At 44.7% G+C, this 23,954-nt stretch overlaps 1 protein-coding gene across 4 annotated transcripts in view; it reads right to left on the minus strand.

The window, feature by feature from the left end:
- LOC125461495 (protein TMEPAI-like) overlaps window positions 1-23,954 on the minus strand; it is an 82,111-nt gene that overhangs the window by 17,446 nt on the left and 40,711 nt on the right. The window contains exon 1 of one of the 4 annotated variants that reach the window (XM_048550340.1): window positions 841-859. The exons of the other annotated variants lie outside the window; for them this stretch is intronic. The gene's annotated coding sequence lies outside the window, so the exon portion shown is untranslated. Of the gene's footprint in view, window positions 1-840; window positions 860-23,954 lie in introns of those variants that run through there. 4 annotated transcript variants of the gene reach the window in all.

The raw sequence follows: 23,954 nt of genomic DNA on the forward strand, positions 1-23,954 counted from the left end.
CAATATTAAAAGCCAGGGCTCCACTACCACATGTAGGAGTTACGCCTCTATTCAGCAGAAGACAGGAAAGAGTCAGATGATCCCCCTACAGGGAAACAACACCTACACCACCACCCACCCCCCTCGTCCCTGTGTTAACTGCTGTCACCTCGGGCATGCCCCGTGTCTGCCTAGACAGTGCTAAGTAGTTTGGCAGACAGAAGGGGGTGGAGTTGACAGCCGAGTTTAACAGTCAAGACTGCATTAGGCATTCAGCTCATGAAACTGCAGCCAGCGTACAGCTGAGCTGCAGACGTGAGAAGATTTCAACACCCAAGTTTGGGACAGTCTGTCTGGGAGGCAGTGAGGAAGTGGGGTAGGGACAGTTTGCTGTCGTGCAGATTATAAATGTCTAAAGGCAGCAGTGGGGTCAGCAGTTTGAGCGGGACAGTGAAGGGAGACTGAACAGCTGTCTCCAACACAATAAAGGAATAAGCTGGGGGTGGGGGGAGGAACGAGGGAGTGTGTGACAGTGAAAGTGAGAGCGATGACTCTTAAAGGGATGCTAACTCGCGCCCCTGACAGTAAAGAGTCGATCCATCCAGAAGTAGTTTGTAAAGACTTCTGAAGCTTCCAGTAAATAAAAAGTGGGAGCAAACCCTCAGCTGCAACTTAAACCCACCGTAACTAATCGTTAAAGCCATACTGAATGAAGTGGAGATCTCTCAGAGTTGTTTGTAACACAAGCACCAGTTTCAAAACACTTCCCACCCCCAGGCCAGCCAACTCTTTTCTTCAATGTGTCCAATACATGTCTAAGTGGGTCCAAGGGTATTAGAAGTATTTACATTTATTGCTCACCAGCACCATTTATTATTGTGCCTTGTCGGATCTTCCTATGTGGAAAGTGGCTCAAAAGTTCTTGCAACGACCTTCACTTCATCGGAGCACCCGGAGGTTGTGAAATGCTGTGCGTAAATGCAAGGCTTTCCAATCAAAAACAGGACTGGCTCGAGTTGCGTAGTGAGGCTGAGGGGTCAGAACTAACTGTAAGGATGACTGAAATTCCTTAATGAATAGGAGATCAGAGTGGCCTTTGTATGCATATCCATAGATCCTTGAAAGCAGCTGGGCCAGTGGATAAGGTGTTTAGGATAGATTAAAAAAAACTTGCCTGCATTAGTCAAGGCACTGAAGACAAGAGCGAGGAGGCTATGACGGAGTTGCATATGATGTTAATTAGGCCACAGCTGGAGAACTGTGTCTATTTCTGATTGCCAAACTATGGGAAGGAAATGATTGCATCAAAAAGGAAGCAGAAGACATTCACAACAATGCAGCCTAGGCTGGAGAAAATCTGTTCTGAAGAGAGACTAGACTGCTGGAGCTTTCTTTAGAGCAGAGAAAGCTTAAGGGAGTGGTGTCTACAAAACTGATGGCTCTCTCTATATATAGAGATATACATGATAGAGAGCGAGAAATATTCCTCTTCAGTAGAGTGGTCAACAACTAGGTGGTACTGATTTAAATGAGGAGCAGGAGGTTTACAGGGGATTTGAGGTAAAAAAATTTTCCCTCCCCCACATAGAGAGTTGTGGTTATCTGGAACTCACTGTCCAAAAGAGACATGAACGTTCAAGATATTTGGGTGAGCTTTTGGAATGCCATACTGTAGATGGCTACAGGCCAAGTGCTGGAAAATGGAATTCAAATAGTTGGATGTTTGTTGATTGGCACAGACACGATGGGCCAAAAGTTCTAAGCTTATAATTTCAGTCTCCTTACTTACATCAGAAGTACTTTGGAAAAGATTCACTGGAATGGAGAAGTTATGTTAGGAGGAAATGTTGGGCCTGTGCTTATTGGAAGAATGAGTGATGATCTTATTGAAATATCTAAGATTCAGAGCAATTTACGGGCAGCATGATAGCTTAGTTAGCGCTGCATCTCACAACACCAGGGACCCAGGTTTGATTCCAGCCTCAGGAATTTAAATGGAGTTTGCATATTCTCCCAGTGCTTACATGGGTTTCCTCTCCCAGTCCAAAGGTGTATAAATCAGGCAGTACGGACATGCTAAATTGCACTGTAGTGTCCAGGGATGTGCAGGCTGGGTGGAATAGCCATGGGAAATACAGCGTTACAGGGGAAGGGTGGGTCAGGGTGAAATGTTCTTTGGAGGCTTGGTGCAGACTTGATGGGATGAATGGCCTCTTTCTGCACCGTAGGGATTCTATTCTGTGAATTTGACAGGCTGGAATCTGTCAGGCTATTTCCCCCTCACGGGGGAAATGTGGAACTAAATGGGCAAAGTTTAAAAATGAGTCATGGGGAGGAATTTTACACAGAGCGGTGCACACAAGTCACTGAATATATCCCGTGGAATTGAGGTCACAATCAGACCAGCCAGAATTTTACTGAGCAGGCTCACTGGGCCAAATGGCTATTCTTAATTTTGTCCTGTGAACGATGCTGAAAAATCTAAAATAAAGGAGAGAAAAGGCTGGAAATACCATGACAGGAGAAGCAGAATTTGTCAAAGAGTTTGAATATATGACATATTGCATGGGGCTATGTGCATGTACTCCTGCTGGTACATCCTGCTCCAAACAACTGAGATTTCATGACACAAAATGAGTTGCGCACCTCGAAGGCAGCTGTTGTGATTAGCTGTAAATATGTCCTCACTATATAGCCCACAGTCCGTGCCACGGGTGAAGTATAGAATGCTTTACACGTTCTTCATACTGATTCTGCCAGACAGCAGGGATCAGGCTGGTCGCTCAGTCACCTAAGATGAGTGCCAATCCTGGGTCCTGCAGTGCTGACAGCAAATCACAGCTCCCTGGAGTCTGATTATGCAAACTCTAGCAATTAGAATCCTCAAGAGTGCATGGGATAATATCACACCACTAAAAATCATTCACTCAACACAGCGGGAAAGTGGGATCTGCTACCAGATATAAAAATCAGATTACCTGGGGATTGGGAGGTGGTGGAAGGAGAACGGGGGTGGGAGAAGGAGGAGGAGAAGGGTTAGCAGAGACCTTGTGAAGGGAAAGGGGATGTGCAAAAGAAGCTGGGGGGGGGGGGGGTGGAAGGGGAGGGGAGGGGAGGGGAGGGGAGATAACCAGTCATCTGGGAAGAGACTTCAACTGAGGTCAAAAATGGTCACGTCATCCTTCATACCTATGTTTTTACTTCCAGCTGGTAGTCAGACTGCTGGGGAGTGGGAGAAAAAAAATTACTGCAGAGGCAAAGTGGAGGTGGTTAGGCCCTACATATGACTGTGCAAAGGAAAGAGGAAACTTGAAATGACCAAAAGGTGGGAGCGAGGACCAGATCTGGGTGGGCTAGACTGATTGGCGTTCCACAGAAGACCCTTACGGAGGCAAAGAAAAGGGAATGATGTTGGCCGATTAGAAGAGAGCAGCTGCTAATCACTGTTACTATTCAATTAGCAAGAGACCTTGGCTCAATTTTTCACCAGTAATTTGTCCTCAGGGACTCTTGATAGATGCCTGATAGTTTACGAGGCAGTCAGAGGAACTCTGAATGCCAAGCAAGGTCGTGAAAATTGAATTTAGCTTAATATTACCCCTTCCAACATCCAATAAACAAGCCGCAAAAAGAGCAACACGAGTGTTAACCCATTCATTCCATTACATGATAGCTGGGATACAGCATCATCTCAATGACAACAAGCTTCCAACATTCATAACGTGGAGAAGAGAGTGTGCACATGAAAAGGAGGGTGGGCCATACACAAACTTTTTTTAAAAAATTATTCACTCACAGTATGAGGGTGTCACTGATTAGGGCAGCATTTATTGCCAATCCCTAATAGAGTCAACCACATTGCTGTGGGTCTGGAATCACATGTAGGCCAGACGAGGTAAGGACGACACCTTTTCTTCCCTAAGAAGGACGTGACTGAACCAGAAGTAACAAAGTGTAGAGCTGGATGAACACAGCAGGCCAAGCAGCACAGCTGACGGTTCGGTCCTAGACCCTTATGAAAGGTCTAGGCCCGAAACGTCAGCTTTTCTGCTCCCAAGATGCAGCTTGGCCTGTTGTGGTCATCCAGCTCCACACTTTGTTATCTCGGATTCGCCAGCATCTGCAGTTCCTATTATGACTTGAACCAGATGGGGTTTTCCCAACATGCAACAATGGTCATCATTAGAATCTTAATTCCAGATTTTTTACTGAATTCAAATTCCACCATCTGCTGTGGTGGGATGTCAACCCAGGTCCACAGAACATCATCTGGGATCTGGATTAACAGTGCAGCGATAATACCACTGGGCCATCGCCTTCCCTGTGAACCACGAACTCATTAAAATCCAGATCTGTGTGTGGATCACATTTAGCACATTAACCCTCACAAACCCAACTATTTACCTTCCTCACTATCTCTGGCAAACAGCCAGTTTACCAAGCCCCAAATCTTTCAGCCACACATCTATTCTTCAGAGCAGCCTACTCAACCATGAAGGACACCCCAAACAGGGCTCCTGGCTGGTGATCATGGGCTGATTTTATCCCTCAATGTGGCATAAACCCCACCAGCCACACATCAATTGTAGACCCTTTCTCTCCACAGTCATTGCTGTCCTATTTGAGATCAGCCACTTTAGGAAATACCTCCCCGAAAACACATGCTGTCATCGTGCCATACCTATCACGTGCTGTATGTAACTCCTGGCTGCTCTGGATTAACATGGGCATTTAAAACAGCCAGGGTGGCTTGAGATAGTGGGTGCATTTCCATCTTAGTCAGACGGTGCAGGATGTGAACCCTCACCAAGACAATTCCCAGTGAGCAGAGAATGGAGTCTCACCTTAATGATAAATTTGGGGTTGATGTGCAAAATATTCTATGGTTTATTGAAGTCCGTTACTCTTTCTAATGTTAGACACTAACTTGTTGGCAGGAATGGCCATGGAAAGGGGTATTGACTTAGTATTGTCCAGCTTGTTAATCCTCCTGTCAATCTATCAAAGGCATGCTTAAGGCATTGCCATCTCCAAATCATGGTTCCTTTTCCCTCCTGGTCTCATTCATTCCAGGGAGTTTGGTCCTGTTTTGGATGGAGACTCAACTAAAAACTGTCGAGGTAAAATAACTCTGCGAAGACAGAATCAGATATTCTGAGAGACAGGTGGGAGGATGTCAAGGGTGCGTAGCTATCTGAATCAATTCCAGATGTGGTATGGAAAAGAAGAAATCCACCAGGACTCTCATTGGTGAATGCTGATTACTGGACCCTGCTGGTAACTGGAAGGTCAAGGCCAGACTTAGGGAGATAGTGCCAGATACACAAGACCCAGTGTGAATCAACAACTTCTTTTGGGGACAGAGTAAAAGGATAAATAATCCTAACTCTCAAACAAACAGATGATGGCCACATAATGTCTACAACATTGAAATAGTGGATCACGTTGGTAGAAAATGAATAAAGTGAAAAGAGAATTGAGACTTGTGCTGTACCCAACAGCAGATGTCACACTTAAGTGTTTTGTTCTGACCAAAAACACTTGATCATTTTTCTCTTTTCGATTTGTGCTGACCCTGTGTCATTGCCTTTGGAGATTCCAGCATTTATATGGCCATCAGCCCACTTTCAGAGCTGCTATTTTGTAGGTCAAGTTATGAAACATCTGCAGTGAGAAGCAGGCATTGAGATTGCTCTGATGAAGAGCCATGTAGGCTTGAAAAGTTAGCTTACTATCTTTCCAAGTATGCTGCCAGACCCGCTGTGATCTCTAGCATGTAGTGTTTTCATAGAGATCAGAATACTAGGTTATTGAATTGGACAAAGCTGAGCAGGCTTGGCAGTGAGCTGCGAAATATACCCTTATCAAGAGTGGGGAAGAGGTCAGCATCAACTTGGAAGAGACTGGTCTCCAGATCCCTCAGAGACTGGAAACATTTCACACCTGGGAGGTAGTCTGCAAATTCAGCCCAATGCAGTCAATAGAGGAAATACTTCAGACAGATGTGTGAACAAACTACTGTCAATAAACACTTGCTCTTCTCATCTTTTTGCCCGCCCACCAGATTACTAAAAACTCTTTCCCCAACTATCAAATATTTCTCTACAGGAAGAGTTACTCACTCTGTTTCCAGTGATCACTTCTGACAGCCCTCTTCCCTTAGATCACAGAGCATTTTCAAATGGCCATATCTCATATCTGCCTTTTGAACAAAGGTTAGGGAAAAAGGCAAGAGATACGAAAATGAAGCTGGTGACAGAGACAAAAGGATCAATAAAGATGGGAATGAAGTAGGGGAGGGAAAGAGATCACACGAGCTAGAAAAGAAGCAAGGAGGCAATATAAGGAAAAATAAAGAGAAAGACTGAAAAAAAAAGGCGTAAAAGGAGAGGTGGGGGGGGGGGGGGGGGCAGGAGATGCTGGAAAGAAAAGAGAAAAATGAAACAGATCATCTTTCTATAACTCGTCCCTGTCCTTCACAAAGCCCTCAGCAGCAGACACCCCCCCACAAAAGGTCAAACCTTTTTATGGGCTTATGGAAAAATGGTCATTAAAAACAATTCCCAAATGCCGGTAATACGAGCCCAATCCCAAACAATCCTATTCCTCGACAACTGCACAGCTGCTGGAGCCTGTGTGGCAGATATCAGGTATTAAAACCATAGACTGTCGAAATTTTATGAAAATCTAATCCAGGCTAATGACTGCTTTCTATGTGGTGAGACAGTGAAGGGAGCTCATTTACATTCCGATGGTTGACTCCCTGCTGACTCACTGTTGGCTGGGTGTACCGCTCCATTTATCGTCTCTCAGTAAGCAGTTTCTTCCTCAGGTCAGCTCACCGCATTTTAGTCAGGGCTTCAGGAGATGCTTCAAGAAAGGAGAGGAACTTTGGGGAACAAAACATCCTCTCTCAGCTCCTGAAAATAGAATTTCATTTCCTTGTGGTGCACAGCACAATTTAACATTCAACGTCTGCACAGGTAGTATTCTGAGAAAAGCCTTACACAATACATTCATTTCTCATCACTGAGGGATTTAGATTCACTTCTGCTAATCCTGAGGTTTGTTTGGAGGAGGACAAGGAGGTCAGTGCATGTCAACCCCTTCCAGCTCCAGGCAAATTGATGCACAGACCAAGGTCTCAGTCAAAGAGGAGTTCACACCAACACAGAGGAACAGCATACAGCCAGTCAGTCAAGTTAAAGCAGTTTCTTGTATTATTTGATTTTTATCGATACTGCGCGCAAATATTTTACAAGCGTATTTCTTCATTCATTTGACCAGTCTATTTCTTAATACAGATGTGGGTAGCTGGGTATACACTCTCACAAACAATCCCTCAAATAACTTTGGTAACCAAATAATTGTTTGTCTGGCTCTAGCCCAGCACATTTGGAATATCCCAAATGACATGGCTCACACCAAATTCGTTCTAACTTTTTGTACCATATAACTCTTTGATTCCCCTCCCTACCTTTCAGTGAAAGAACCTGCCGAGGTATAAAACGAACAGAGTATGTGAGAAGTTATAGAACCGGGCTAAGTGGATACTATTTCAGAATGGCAGCACAGTCAGTGTAGCGTCACCTCTGTTCCACACAGTTCTATGGGATAGTAGTCATTGCTTTTTTTGGGGGGTGGTGCAGGAAACTGGCAGTGGTGTTGGTGGCAGGCAGTGCAGCAGATCTGAAAACCCCATCCAAAAAAAGATGCTAGACTAGGGAAGCCTAATCCCACATTCCAGCTCTTGATCTGTAACCTGTAGGCTGTAGTACTTTGCTTGCCTATTGAAGTATATTTTAAACACAATGATAGCCAAGCAGAAATACACAGGAGGTGGTCCATTAATCCAATGTGTCCCACCACAATTCAGGTGGCCACCTGAAAAAGGGCAGTCATCCATGTCGGTTTCAGTACTTCCAGTTCCTCAGAATCCTCAACGAAAAAGTTCTCAACTCCTGTGTAGTACACCGTGCCTTTTTATAAGCCGAAACAAACACACACAATACTGCATCCAATTTACGCCTGAGCAAGATCCCATAAATGGGAATCAAATAATTCCAGTGCTCTTTTCCCAAGCACGTACGTGGAACCTTTTGCAACTACACAAGATGGCCAAGGGTCAGTTTGCGCTGAAGTGTCAGCCAAGATGCTGTCCTCAAGTCTCTCAAGTGAGACTTGAACCCACAACAGTCTGACTCACAGGCTGGTTCCCAGCTGTTTGTGGTCATCACTATTTGAAAGTTGGTAGGTACATCTAATCCTTGAAAAACCATCAACTGCAATTCACTGATATCATCAGCGTTTGATTCCTTTACCTAAATCCCCATTAATGGGATCTCGACAAATACTATCAACCGAATTGTGGCGTTGATCTCCCAGGATATGCATTTTCACAAAATGCTAGAACCTGTTTTAAATAAAATTGCACAGTTTGATCAGTGGCTGTAATTATTGTCTGGTGACTGAGATTCAGAGGTTACATTCTCGACAATTGGACTGTGTTTCCTATTTGCAAACTCTGGACCCAAGATCAGGCCCAACACTCCTGAAAGACCGTTTGAGCATAGCATCAAGGAGCTAATGAAGTTGTTTCTGCTTATTCAGCTACCTGGATGAAAGAGATTACCAAACACACCGCCAGAATCTCAGTAGCCCAGCTGGTACAGCCATCAGCCCCTCAGGATTACAATGCTAAAATTATGGCCAAAGTATTTGCACGGTATGTGAACTAAACACTATATTGGGGAGATAGAAGACAGCTGTGGTTAGATAGCTTCACATCAGATACCTTGACCTGCAGTCCACAGACCTCAGTAAACCATTGGGCTTGTTCATATGCCTCTCTAGCAATATCAATGTGGTGGGTTTACTTTGATACTTCCTCAACTCTCTTCCCCCACCCAATGTTATAGTGCACACAGAAACTGGGAAACAGGCAGGAATAGGTGATTCAGCCCCTCGACCGTCGTTGGCATTCACCTTACCATATTTTCTCCAGCACTATTCCATATCTCAATATTTTTCATTTCTCAAAATCAACCCATCTTGGTCTTGCACATACTCGATGACTGAACTTCCAAAAGCTTCTGGGGTACAGAACTCAAACAGTCACAACCCTCTCTCAGAGAAGAGACTCCTCCTCATTTCAATCCTAAATGGCCTGTCTCTTATTCTGGAGACTAGAACCAGAGGGTCAGACTCCCTCACATGTGACAACATCACTGTGTACGTGCTGATATCGGCCGATGTGTGGCACAAAGAGGCGAGTTTAATCAGGTAGCACTGATGACACCACTGCGGTGCAAGAACCTGGCCCCCCGGATTCTTCCAGGGGCTGCATCGTCACATTGTGGCGGTCGCAACCGGTTTCAGTTCTATAATCACATATACAAGCTGACTCCTAGTCAGAGGCTCACCAAACAAAATTGTAACATGATTAAAAACACTCCAGACTCTTCAAGTACATTGTGGACAAAAAAAAACACCTAGGGAGAGAACAGGGTCCCTTAATGATGCCTACGTGTGGAACCAGAAGAAATGGGTGAGATATTAAACTAATATTTTGCAACAGTATTGACCATGGAGAAGCACAAGGAAGCTAGGGAATTTGGGAAAATAAGTAGTGTTGTCTTGAAAAGAATAAAATATTGCAGAGGAGTTGCTCCAGGAGATCTTAAAATGCATAAAAAGGTGGATAAATCCCCAGGACCTGATCAGGTAAATCCCAGAACTTTGCTGGGCCCCTTGCTAAGATATTTGTATCATCTACAGCCAGCCATCTCACCTGAGGCTGATGTGGTGTTATTATTTAAGAAAGGTTGTAAGGAAAAATGCCAGTCAGACTGATCAGCTGGATATCCTGGTGGGCAGGTTGTTGGAGGGGATTCTAAGGATAGGATTTACATGTATTTGGAAAGGCAAGGACTGATTAGGGATAGCCAGCATGGTGTTGTGCATGGGAAATCATGTCTCACTAACTTGATGAAGTCTTCTGAAGACGTGACAAGGAGGATTGATGAGGGCAGAGTGGTGGACATTCTCTACATAGATGTCAGGAAAGCATTTGACAAGTTCTGCATAGCAGTCTGGTTAGCAAGTCTCGATCACGTGGGATCCGGGGAGCTAGTTAATTGGATACAAAATTGGCTTAAAGGCAGGAGACAGGAGGTGGTGGTAGAGGGTTGCTTTTCAGACTGGAGGCCTGTGATCAGCGGTATGCCACAAGGATCGGTGCTGGGTCCACTGCATTTTGTCATTTATACAAATGATTTAGATATGAATATAGAAGATGTGGTTAGTAAATTTGCAGATGACACAATAAGTGGCATGGTGGACAGTGAAGAAGGTTGCCGCTGAGCACAATGGGACCATAACCAAATGGGCCAATGGACCACAGAGTGGCAGGAGAGTTTAATTTAGATAAATGTGAGGTGTTACATTTTAGTAAGGCAAACCAGAGCAGGACTTATACAGTTAACGGCAGGGCCCAGGGGAATGTTGCTGAACAAGGAAATCTTGGGATGCAGGGTCATTGTTCCTTGAAGATGGAGTCACAGGTAGATAGGATGGTAAATGAGCCGTTTGCTAAGCTTGCCTTCATTGGTCTGAACATGGAGTATAGGAGTTGCATTCCCATATTGTGGCTGTTAGGACTTTTAGAATACTGAGTACAATTCTGGTCGTCCTTTTATAGGAATGATGTTGCTAAGCTGGAGGCGGTTCAGAAAAGGTTTACCAAGATGTTGCCAGGAACGGAGGTACAAGAGGTTGGATAGGGCAGGACGTTTTTCCCTGGAGTGTCAGGGACTGAGGGGTGACCCAACAGAGGTTTATAAAATCATGACGGGCATGGAGAGGGTGAATAGCTAAGGTCATTGGTTGGTGGGGGGTGGGGGAAAAGAGAGTTTGGTCCAAAACTAGACAGCATTGCTTTAAGATGAGAGGGAAAGATTAAAAAAAGGACCGGAGAGGTAACTTTTTCACGCAGGAGGCTGGTTTGTGTCCAGCATGAGCAGCCAGAGGAGGTGGAGAATGGTGGTACAATTACAATATTTAAAAGACATCTGGATGTGTACACGGATAAGAAGGTTTTAGTGGGATATGGGCCAAATGCTGGCAAACAGGACCAGACCAGATTGGGATGGCTGGTCGGTGTGGATGGGTTGACCAAAAGGACTGTTTCTGTTCTTTATGACTGTGACTCTAGAGAAGGAGAAATGAATTGTAATGCTAGATATTCCATACATTGACTAGCATGAGCCAGCAACCATTGTAAAAGAACTCAGATAAAAGTGGGCATCATGTACATCTGTGTCATATCACATTACAAAAAAACATTTTACAGGGAGGAAACATAGGGTGACATAGCAGGGAGCTCTCCGACTTTGAATACAAATCGCTTATGTTCTGGTTTAGTCTTTACCTGCAGGTGGGCGGACAAAAAAGAGAAGTAGAGACATCAGCAGGGGAGGGAAGAAAGAGGAGACAATGGAATATGTAGAGGAAGACAAAAAGAAATGGAAAAGAACACAGATGGGTATTTCAGAGAGGGCAGGGTGACAGAGAGAGCGCCACGCTGCCCTAGGAGAATGCTACACAGTTCAAAACAGCTGCTCATAGAAATCCCTACACTGCAGAAAAGAGGCCATTCCAGCCCATTGTATCTGTCTTCACCCTCCAAACAGCATCCCACCCAGACCTAACCCTCCACCCTATCCCTGTAACTCTGCATTTCCCATGGCCAATCCATCTAACCTGCACATCTTTGGACTGTGGGAGGAAAATAGAGCATATGGAGGAAACTCATGCAGACACAGGGAGAATGTCTGTGTGGAGACTGCACAGTCACCCGAGGCTGGAATCAAACCTGCGTCCCTGGTCCTGAGTGACAGCACTGCTAACCAATGAGCCATCATACCAACCAGTGTGCAGGGTGAACTCAATGGACCTCTGCAGCCTCTTTGCAATATTTTATACAGTAAATGGAAAAGTCCTGGGGAAAATTGATGCACAGAGAGATCTGGGTGTTCAGGTCCATTGTACCCTGAAGGTGGCAATGCGGGTGGATAAAGTGGTCAAGAAGGCATGTGGCATGCTTTCATTCATTGAACAGGGTATTGAGTACAAGAGTTGGCAGGTATTGTTATAGTTGTATAGGACTTTGGTTTGACCACATTTGGAGTACTGTGTACAGTTCTGGTCATCACATTACCAAAAGGATGTGGATGCTTTGGAGAGGGTGCAGAGGAGGTTCACCAGGACGTTGCCTGGTATGGAGGGTGCTAGCTATGAAGATAGGTTGAAAGATTAGGATTATTTACATTAGAAAGGCAGAGATGGAGGTGGGGGAAACCTGATTGAGGTCTATAAAATCATGAGGGGTATAGAGAGGGGGGTGATAGCAAGAAGCTTTTTCCCTCCCAGATTGGGGGACTCAAATAACTAGGGTTCATGATTTCAAGGTGAGAGGGGAATAGTTTAAAGGGAGATATGCATGGAAAGTTCTTTACGCAAAGGATGGTGGGTGCCTGGAATGCCTTGCCAGTGGAGATGGTAGGGGTGGGCAAGAGAGCATCATTTAAGATACATGAATTGGCAGGGAGCAGAGGAATACAGATCCTTGGAAAATAGGTGACAGGTTTAGATAGAGGATCTGGATCGGCACGGGCTTGGAGGGCTGAAGGGCCTGTTCCTGTGCTGTAATTTTCTTTGTTCTTATTACTATCCTTTGGGAAGACCTGGGCAAACAGAGGTGTGGACACATCCAGCAGGGATTACCAAATGGCAGTCAGGATGTAAAACACTGACTGAAGTTTTCCCTTCCTCCTTTGGGATGATAAAGGGAATATGTAGTTTGTGTGTGTTTGTGCATTTTAAGACTCTTTCAAGGTGGTGAAAGGGCTTCAGAAGAATACTTGTCTTCCTTGGTCACTAAGTGTTCTGGACATAGTAGTAAATGTGGCACGAAGAGGTTCCCTTGATCTTATGAAAGGCTGTTGACCAGGGCTGGCTTTTCAGACAGCAGCATTCACGATATTTGTTAACATCCATGAAAACAACAGCAAACACATAATTAACTCATTCACTTCTGTACCATTGGTTCGGCAGGGTTGGGGGTTTGTGGTGTGTGAGACAGCACAAAACATGCCTGACTACATTTGGCAGAGAGAGCAACAGATTGCATTTCAAACCTGTTTCTTGGTGGTGTTCTGGAAGTCCAAAAGGTGCACTACATAAAAGAGATAATAGGGGTCTAGGCCCGAAACCTCAGCTTTTCTGCTCCTAAGATGCTGTTTGGCCTGCTGTGCTCATCCAGCTCCACACTTTGTTACCTCGCTATATAAAGGACAACCTTTCTTCAGTTACCAATTTCCTTCTCAGAAACTTGAAGTGTTTTCCAGGGACTAACAAGGATCTTGCATTCACGGGCAATGTTAAACATCCCGTGGTTGACAGCATCCCCAGGGGCAGGCAATTCTGGACAGTTCACTCAAAAACAGCAAACAGCAAGTTGACAGATCAGTGGAACTGCTGAACAGGCGGCCTGAGAGTTTGCTAGCAGAAATGATTCGCACCCCTTACCTGGGAAGGATCTTGATGTTGCCTCCTTCACAGCTAGGACGATGCCCAAAGGTCACTGAGCCTTTATTTGTAGGAGCCTGCCTGCTCAGCTGCAGGTATCTACAGCAATGCCAAAATTACAGGTAGAGTCAGGAGGCCAAAAAGGGGAAGACAGGCCGAGCTGTTTTAGAAGAGAAGCCTCGGGTCTAGTTCATCATTTTAAAAGAAAAGGTCACCATAGGTTTCTGTCCTTTGTATCTGGTTTTATAACAACTAAAAACAGGCCCTCACTCTCCAGTAGTGCCACAGAAAGTAACCTCAGATCCGTACACCTCAAATTCTGGCCTCTTGTACATCTCCAATTGTCTTCACTTCAACGCTCATTGTTAAACATTCTTCCATGGGATGCAGGCATCCCTGGCAAAGCCAGGGTTTGTAGACCTTCCAAAACTGCCCATGAGCTGAGTGGCTGGCTAGGCTATTTCAGTGGGCAGTTAAGAGTCAATCGCATTGCTGTGGGTCTGGAGCTATATGTAAGGACAGCAGAATTCCTTCCCGAAAGGATATTAGAGAATCAACTGCTCTTTATTCAAGCAATCACTGATTGTGGTCATGGCCAGCCAACTTTATACTAGCTTTGCAGAGTAGCTGTGTGTTCCACATCCATTCATTGAATTTAAATTTCACTAGCTGTTTTAGTGAGATTTGAACCCAGGCTCTCAACATATTCATCTGGGGCTCTAGACTTTATATATAATGTCATTTCCAATGTAATCACCGATTCCTTGGGAAGGCTTACTCTTCGCCTTGAACCATTTTCCTGAGCCAGTCTCCTCTCTTGCCTCCTTTAAATCTAAGAATAAACTTTTAGTCACCTTCCCCAATATATTGATGTGGCTGAGTGCAAAGTTCTGTTGGACAACATTCCTAGGGACATTTTATCATGTAAACGGTGCCAAACAAATGCACATTATTATTTGTTGCATACAACTCACAGGGTGGGGGCAGCAACGAGCTTGCCAGAGGTAATGGATTCACTGTCATGCACAAAGAAAGTATGTACAGACTATTCTTTTACTTCTTGGAAAAGGTTTTAGTCTTTAAAAAGATGGATTGTGAGCAGAATCCAACTGTGTGTTTTTGTACTTGCCACTAAAGTTGTTTCACTGTCTCTGAACTGAAAAGGGAAGTTAAACAGTGCCACTACTAGACAATGATGCAGAGGCTCCATTATGAAATATAGCATTGGAGGGGAGACTGGAATGAATTGGAGCAGATAAACTTTTCCTTATGTTAACAGCAACACAGAAAGGATTGCAGATGCCGGACACAGAGCGGCAATTAATCTTGGAATTCTGAGGACCCCAGTGTGATCTGCACACCTTGATTCAATTACTGCTTTGCATATCACTACCAACCCTCATTCACCTCTTCATAAATACATAATCAAGTATGACATTCATCACTATTCACTCCTGCCTTGCTCAGGTATCTTTTCCAACAGCTGGGGAGTGACTATGATTCTTTGATTCCTGTGCTGCTTTACAAATCCATCCTATCACGGTGCGACCCCTCCACCAGCAGTGAGCAACTGAAACCAGTGGTAACTCTCACCCTACAGCCAAATCAACACCACGTCTACATCAACCCTGCCAGGCCCTCCTTGGTCTTTATATCTCAATCATTTTACTTCGTTGGTGCAACACAAGCTCTCCTCATTTGGGCTGGCTACAGCTCGGCCCAGGAGTGAGAGGACAGATTGCTGTGAAAATTGTTATTTGTTACAAACATGCAAGTGGATTTAACTTTGACATTGACTTGTGTGCACACAGCAAAAGCATCAACCTGCCTTTACACAATCCAAATGTATAGACTCTCTGTTGGGCAATATTCCAGTATGTGGGAAATGCAGGTCCTTTGAGCCCAGATGTGTTATTCCTTATTTGAACTGCACTGTAAGAGGGAAGTGATGGCCTATTGCTATTATCACTGGACTGGTAATCCAGCGATCCAAGTAATGTTCCAAGGGACCTGGGTTTGAATCCTGTCAAACAGGAGGCGGAATTTGAATTTAATTTTTAAAAAATCTGGAACTAGGAGTCTATTGACGACCATGAAACCATTGGTGATTATTGGGAAAAACCCATCTGGAAACTGCCATCCTTACCCGGTCTAGCCTACATGTGACTCCAGACCCAGAGCAATGCAGTTGACTCTTAATTGCCATCTGGGCAATTAAGGGTGGGCAATAAGTGCTGCCTGGCCAGTGAGATCCTCATCTTGTAAATGAATTAAAAAAACCCTTGACACCACGCCTACACTCCCTGGGGTGAACGAGAGAAAATAAATGCAAATCTCCAGACAATGCATGTGAATGGTTGGAACATTTTGATACCATTAAATTTTAAATATACTACAACCCCACACAGGGAGAGAGGTGACCCCTGCTCTTAGACTGCCATGTGCATCAGCTGTCTACTCACGAAGCCCATAATATATTGTATGTTTGCATCAATTACACTTTCCGAACACATATGAAGGGGGACATGGAGACGCGAAATGTCTAAAGTCCACGGTCAATGTGAGAAGGCAGACATGTGACTCAACAGGAGCAGGCTTTAAAACAATCACAGGATTCAATGGGGCAAACACAGGGACTAAGCTCCGAGTTATGGAGGAGTGAATCCAAGATTAGAGTCACCAACATAAAACAAATATTCACTAATAAATACAAATAATAAAATTCAGGAGACCGTCCCTTATGCAGGAGGCGGCAAGGGTGGGGAACTTACTCTCATGTTGAGTAGGGAATGCAAATAGTATAGATGTAGTTATGGGAAAGCTAGCTAAAAAGAAAGATGAGGAAGAACAGAAGAACATGCTGTAATGGGCTGGGGGGGGGGGTGAAGAGAAGAAATGCTCATATAAAGCATAAACACAAGTATAGACCAATTCACATGCTGTGAAATTGCATATATTAGATCCTAGGTTCAGGTGTTGTAACTTCACGTAATGCCTTGGGCTCAGGAAGAAGGTTATTTGCCACTAACAGAGTGATGATGGACAAGGCAGGACAGAAAATTGGATCAATCTTGGCTGCTGTGTGCCGCAGCAGCTAACCATCGCAGTGCAGACAACTATCAGCACCGTGTGAGAGATGGACAAGTTGGAGAGAGGCCAGGGAACTGCCGTGGAATTGTGCCAACAGGAGTTTGGCCAAACTTTCAGGAAACAATGAGTGAGACATCACCACAAAATGAAATAAAAGTGGCGCCAATAGTCAATTGAGGGGGACAAGTTTAGCATTTGGATCTCAAATTAAAAACCTACCCACAAGCGGAGCTGGAGTGGGAGCAACAGAAGATGGTAAAAGGAGTTTAGTATGGACATTTCTGAAGGGTCTAGGCCCAAAACATCAGCGTTCCTGCTCATCTGATGCTGCCTGTCCTGTGTTCCTCCAGCTCTACACCTTGTTATCTTAGTATGGACTATGCTGGGTACATCAGTCCTTCTGCAAGTTCCTCTGATTCCATATTACACAGTCCTTCAGTCAGTAATTTTTTTTTGCCTTTCCTCCCTTTATGGGGTGAGCAGACTAACCAGGTTATACGGTCAGTGAAAAGCACCATTCCCAAGGTGTTGCAAGGTTCACAAATATGGACATGAAGAAATGAACAGTATTAAAGGATATGGAGAAAAAGGGCAAGGAGTTAGTTTCTAAAGCAGCTCTACCAGCTAACCAAACAATATTGAACCGAATGCTGTACCCCATTTCCACATACAGTACAGCTTGTAATTTGGCAGGTGACACAAAGCACTCTCAAGAAGGCCATCTCTAGCAATAGCCTGTCTTAAGGAACCAATTTGCTACAGTACACTGCATAGTTCTCCAGAGCTAAATTAATTGTTTTCATCCTCCCATTCTGCTATGAACTGCTGCTCCTCTGCCAGTGCACTGCACTGCACGGACCATCCATCTGGATTTTTGTGTCAAGTGCCGGCATGGGGCACAAATCTCCAGCCTCTTGACGTCACAGACAGATGTGCTCCCAACTTAGCCTTGACTGACACCAACATTTCAATTGTGGCTATTTTGTGGGATACAGTGTATTACGTGAAACAGAATGAGTTGTCTATCACATTATCACCCTCACCACTGACTAAAGGTGTTAACCCATCCAAAATTGTGGGTTTAAAACAAAACTCATCCGGATCCAAGAAAAATCAAGCAAATGCAGGAGAAAGTAAGTCGCAAATGTCACTGGGGCTGGTGGAGAGAGCTGTGCACTAACAATTCTTGGCGTTTTGTAGAGTCTGCGATGGATAGTGTAAGTTCAGACACAAAGGGCTCGTTCTTTTTATTCAGTGAGATGAGTGAATTAACTCAGTGAAGCAGAGTCCCCATCTCTCTCTCTCTCTCTCTCTCTCTCACATCCACACAGACAGACACTGACACACATGCACACAGACAGCCGGCTGTTGTTTATGTAGATGTGAAGTAACAAATCACTTTTGACCTATATTTGTCACATGTGCGTGTTTGTCTATTGTGCAGGGGAAAGAGTGGGGGGAGTGGGAGAAAAAAAAACACAAGAGGCCCCTTTAAATCTTGAATACTAAGACCCCTTGTGCACTCCACTTCCTCGTAGAGTCTCAAGGGTTGGGGATGGGATGGGAGGCAGGCGGTGGAAGTTGGAGGCAGCCTGGGGACGCTCAGCAGTCGGTGGATCTCACTGATTTCTTGAGTCAGCATTCCCACGTTACGCTGACAGTGGAATTCTGCATGTGTCAGGTGTACTTTACCCAGCACAGCACAGTCTGCAAAACATGGGCAGGGCAATTATATAGCAAATGGAGCTGGCGCTCAGAGGCAACTGGGAGCTCCTTTCTCTCAGTTGTCTCATCCATCTTCTGACAGACTGCGCCAAGGTAGCTTTGTGCATGCAAGTGTGGAAGATTGGAGTCGATAGACAGGAAAATGAATTCTTCAATTAAAACCAGAGTACAGACACAGAATAATCACTGTTGCTCACAGAGTAGGGACTCCACAGGAATGGTTTTAAGAAAAAAAAATCATTGGCAACTCGAAAGAAGGTGATTTTGACACAGATTCTCATATGCCTGGGGACAAAGCGATTAATGAGCTCCTTAAAACTGAAGGGTACACGAGTAGTATGAAGCAGTGAGGAGGCGGTTGGGGGGTGGGGGGTTGGTGGCAGAGGTGGTGGAAGGAAATGCAAAGTCACAACAATTTTATCTTTGTATTGTCTCTAATGCAGCACTTGTGTTTTGGTGCAATTTACATTCTTATGTAATATTGCTGCAGTTCCCCGAGATCCCAGCTCACCATCTGAAGTCCTGCCAGTCTAGGCTAGCTCTATGACCTTTAAAGATGTCCTGTTAAGGTTTTGACAGTCTGCTTCTTTTTTTTAAAAAAAGGAAAAGCGAAAGGCCCCTTATGAAATCAGTCTCATTCTGGATCCGAGGCAGACAGTTGAAAGTTACTGAATGAAGACCAAACAAAACACCAAGTGGCACCCCATCAAAATGTAAAAAAAAGTGTTCGGAAGGTGGGCAGAGAAGCTTATACATTTGAAAGCATGCAGTTACATATATTTCATATTTCAAGTGACCAGCCAGCTCGTGAAATGTGGCATGGCTCGGCTTGAAGTTTCAAAGTCAAATACAAACCCTTTCTTCTTTTCACTTTTCTAGACTGCAATGGGGGTGTGGGGGTTTGTGGGGGGAGGGAGGGGCACCTGCAGGACAAGGCCAATATAGAAGCGTCACCCCTCCCCCAGTGCTCTTACAAAGACTTCCCTGCTTACTATGGCAACTGTGTTAATTAATGCATTTAATTCAGAGACAAACCAAAAACCCTTTAGGTGCACTTCAACAACTGCTGAAATTTTCCACTGACGGCTCTTGAGACATCTCCCTTCTCCAAACCAGACAGTGAGAGTACAAGACTCAGACATGCACACGTAGGCAGGGTCTGGGCACAAGGGGGAGGGGGTGTCTCTCTCTCACACACAGCCCCCTCTCGTCTGACTGCAACGATTCTAAAATTAACTACCAGCGCAAAAAGCTGGCAAACATTTCCCCACCCGGCTTTTCTGCAAATTCCACTCAGTCAGAAAGACAACACTGTCTGCTCAGAAACGATGGTCTCTTACTTCATGTAGTCAGGCAGGACGCTGTTCCTGCGGCCATGACTGACCCTGGAGTCTGAATATTTCCTCCTCTTTAAGGAAGGACTAAAAGCAGCACAAGTTAGCTATCTGTAAACCAAAACAAATTGTGCTAAAAGCTGAAATTAAAAAAAGTGCTAGAATCGGACAGCGGATGGATGAGAGAGAAAAGATGGGTTGTCGTTTCCTGATGCACCTCATGGTCTTTTCTGGTCCACTGCCCCCCACTCTCCCCCCGACTGGCACGTTTTTAGATTTTACATTGAAGGTACTGACATCCAACAGCAAATAGAAAGTCATCAACTGGTTAAAAAGATCTCAAGTCGATTCAGAAATTTAGTTTATATAGGAATAGCTACTTCGCAGGCCAGGAACCATAGCAAACCAGTCTTTATCTAATGCCCAAGGGTACTGGCTCACCCATGGCAATTACAGGGCAGAAGGACCCACTGGTGGGAATGGGCAAGATTTTAGTTTACCATCTCACTCACAAGTTTGAAATAGAGCCCCACAGAGTGTCTGCCAACTGGGCATTGTGCCTTTTTGGTGCTATGCAAGTCTCAATTTATAATAAACCCATGATGCAGAAGGGCCACCACTGATCATGTTACACCCAAAGACATGTCAGAGATTCTGCTCAATATGGGCTCCTCTCGTAAACAGTCTCAAAATAAGTTAATGTGAACTTGGACCGGATTACCAGGAATGCAGTTACACATGTTATGCTGCAGCATATTAAAATCAGAGATATTTCTTCTAAAATACAAATATTTCTAGACAGTGAATTCTGTGGCAGCACAGCCACTTGGAAAGGCATTATGCGGGGGCATGCGGAGGTACAACAGCTTGAAAGGTCTGCCTCATATCCTGATTGGGTATTCTAGGTACTAATGCACGATGATTACAAGCTAAACTGTGCGGTTTCTGAAGAAAAATGTCGAAGCACTTGCTCCCTGACAAACAGCCTGATCAGACAACGTCCTGACTTTTTCACCTGCTTTGGGCATTAAAATTTCCTCCTAGCAGTGAAGTGACGTTTGTACAGGTGGGGGTGGGGGTTGCAAGGAGGAAAGGACTGGCAGTAATTGGCAGGCATGTCCACCCCCAATTGACATGGGGGCTCTTTCACTTCTGATGAAGCACGCCACATGTAATGGCAGTGACGACAGGATGAAGTCAACTGTGGCTTTGCCACAGTCACTCTCCGTCACAGCTCATCCAAACTGTCTACACTTCCTGGAGTCTCACTGCAGCAGGAATCAGCATGCTAAAGCGAGGGAACTCCAAAAAGCAGCTTGCTGTCCTCCTATATATGTACCTAAATTACACTAATAGAATTGGTCAGAAATTGACTGGTTTCCTCCACATCTCCTGCATGTACAGGTAATAAAGACCGACTTTCATGCATTAAGAGGAGTAGGGAAATGTGATCTAAGAGGAAAGGCAAGGGGTGGGCCTCCATAACCTTAAATAAATACCAATAAACCCAAATTCTGAGCAGCTGCCATCGAGAAATGCCTCTCCTCCTCCCCTCTCTTCCTGTTTGCAGCGCAGGCTATATTTGCACTATTTCTGTGAAACATTGTTAAACATTGAGCATAAATGGCTACAATACTGATGCAGTTATCTCTGGACACATTATTGGGATTGTGCCTTGCTCACTCTTGGAAGCTTGTGCTTTTCCTCAGGCTGCTTTTCAGGACGAAAATCTCTGCCTAGCAAAAACAAAATTGTACAAGAGCTTAATGCCTTTAGCTGTCATCTCGACAGTTTAATTATTCACATCCAATGGGATAGGATGAGTATGTTCCTACAACTGAGGTCATCAACCGATTCAAATTTAGACCCATCATGTGACCCTCGCCCAAGATCATCGGCAGTCCGGCTTCTCATTTGCAAACAATGTTAATTCTCCAGGATCCCCTGAGAGCCTGTGGTCCTCACTGTTAACTCTCTCCCCCAGAGCAGCTTGCAAACCTACAGCCAGGCAGATGATGGTATGCAACACAGAGCAGGGAAAAAAGATGTCACCTTCTTGCATCAGCTCCCATCTCCTCAGCACTTTCCTGCTATGAATTTACGTTACTGTTCAGAAACAAGACACAGTCATTTCACACTATAAAATCCATAACATAACTGTAAGATTAAGGACCGGGCAATTTGTTGTAGCATGTTGGTTGACTGACAAGTGTGGTCCGGGGCTCTGGAAGAATGGCTTCCAACAGAGCCAGGGAATCATTTATACCCAGTCTACAGCATAGATCAGACCTTGGCTTGCTGTTGCACCCAAGCTATGACACTCTCTCAATGCTGGACTCATGTTGTTATCTCTGCTGTAGGGTTTGAATGCATGGCCTCCTATCTTAAAGGCAAGCGTGAAAGCAGTAAGTCAAGGTTTAGAAAAACACAGGCTTATCAGTTCTCTCAGTCCTCCTGTGACAACACAAGGCAAAGCTCTGCACAGAGCCCACAAGGACCCGCCCCAGTGCCATTCACTCCTGGTCTGGTTTTGCATTTGGATGCTGTCACATCCTGGAAAGACAAGACCGTGCTGGACTTGGAAAGGCCACGGTCACGCAACTGTTCAGTGGATAGCCTTAGATTACAGAAGGATATAGATGGGATAGTCAGATGGTCTGATCAGTAGCAGTTGGAGTTCAATCTGGATAAGTGAGGGGTGATGTCTTGTTTGCTCTACCCAAGTGCATGGGAATACCTGATGAACTGTATGACCCTGGGAAGCACCAAGGCCTGGTGTGCAAGCACACTAGCCTGTTAAGGTCAAAGGACAGGTGGATCAAGTGGTTAAGAGTGCAAACGGAATACTTGACTTTCTTAGACAAAGCACAGAGTTCAAGAGCTGAGAGGTTATGTTGGAACTGTAAAACATTGGTTAGGCCACAGCCAGGGTACGAAGTGCAGTTCTGGAATCCACGTTATAGCAGTGATGTGATTGCAATGGAGGGTGCCGAGGAAATTGACCAAGATGTTGCCTGTGCTGGAAAGTTTCAGTCAAGAAGAGAGATTGGACAGACCGGGATTGTTTACCTTAGCGTATAGGAGACTGAGGGGAGACATGACTGATGTATAAAATTATGAGAGTCATACACAGGAAGGAACATTTTCTCTTGGTGGATGGATCATTGATTGGGGGTGGGGGGGTGGGGAGAAACATAGTTTTAGGGTCAGGTGCAGGAGACTGGAAGGATGTGAGGAATGTGTGGTGACAGTCTGGAACTTAGTACTTCCTCATAACGTTTAAAGAATTATTTGCATCAGCATGTGTGACGCCAAGGTGGGTAAGGAAATGAGCCAAGTCCTGGAAAATGGGATTGAAATGTTTAGATCAGAGATAATGGGAACTGCAGATGCTGGAGAATCCAAGATAACAGTGTGGAGCTGGATGAACACAGCAGGCCAAGCAGCATCAGAGGAGCACAAAAGTTGATGTTTCAGGCCTAGACCCTTCACCAGAGCTCTGATGAAGGGTCTAGGCCCAAAACATCAGCTTTTGTGCTCCTGAGATGCTGCTTGGCCTGCTGTGTTCATCCAGCTCCACACTTTGTTATCTTGAAATGTTTAGGTAGTTGTTTTTGACAACAGTAGACTTTATGGACCAAAGGACCTTCTACAATGCTCTAGATCTCTATTACTGTTTGTTAGGTTTCGGTGTCTGGGAAATATCATAAGTAATGCTACTTCGCATTTGATGCCAAGCATTTTTGGGACATCAAGGATGTGTAAGGACCTATACAACTGCAAGATTGAAATGTGCAGGTTTTACTCATTTTGATACAAATCCACTTCTTCGACACAAAATTCTCATACTGGTACACCCCGTAAAAATATGCCCTGTGTTTGGCCCTCTTTACGAATGTGACTTGCACTTTTAGTTTTGTGTTTCTACTTGCTCCTCTCTCTACAATGGATCAGATGTTACTCATCAGACACTGCACTATCCCAGCAACTCAGTAAAGCAACTTAGCAATGCCCTGCCTGGCTAAAGCAACATGCAGTCTGTTTAAGAGCAGTCAGTCCAAAAGGACTACACCTCAGTCTCCAGAGTTAGTGGAAGTTAAATTGGGAGAGATGGCATTATATGGGGATGGTTCAAGATTTAAGTGCATAATCTAGTCTGACCAATATTGAGGACATGCTGCATTATTGGAGGTGCCATGTTTCATGCGAGGCATTAAACCAAGCACCCCATCTATTCTC

The sequence above is a fragment of the Stegostoma tigrinum genome, chromosome 19, assembly GCF_030684315.1.
Source record: "Stegostoma tigrinum isolate sSteTig4 chromosome 19, sSteTig4.hap1, whole genome shotgun sequence".
Lineage (NCBI taxonomy): Eukaryota > Metazoa > Chordata > Chondrichthyes > Orectolobiformes > Stegostomatidae > Stegostoma > Stegostoma tigrinum.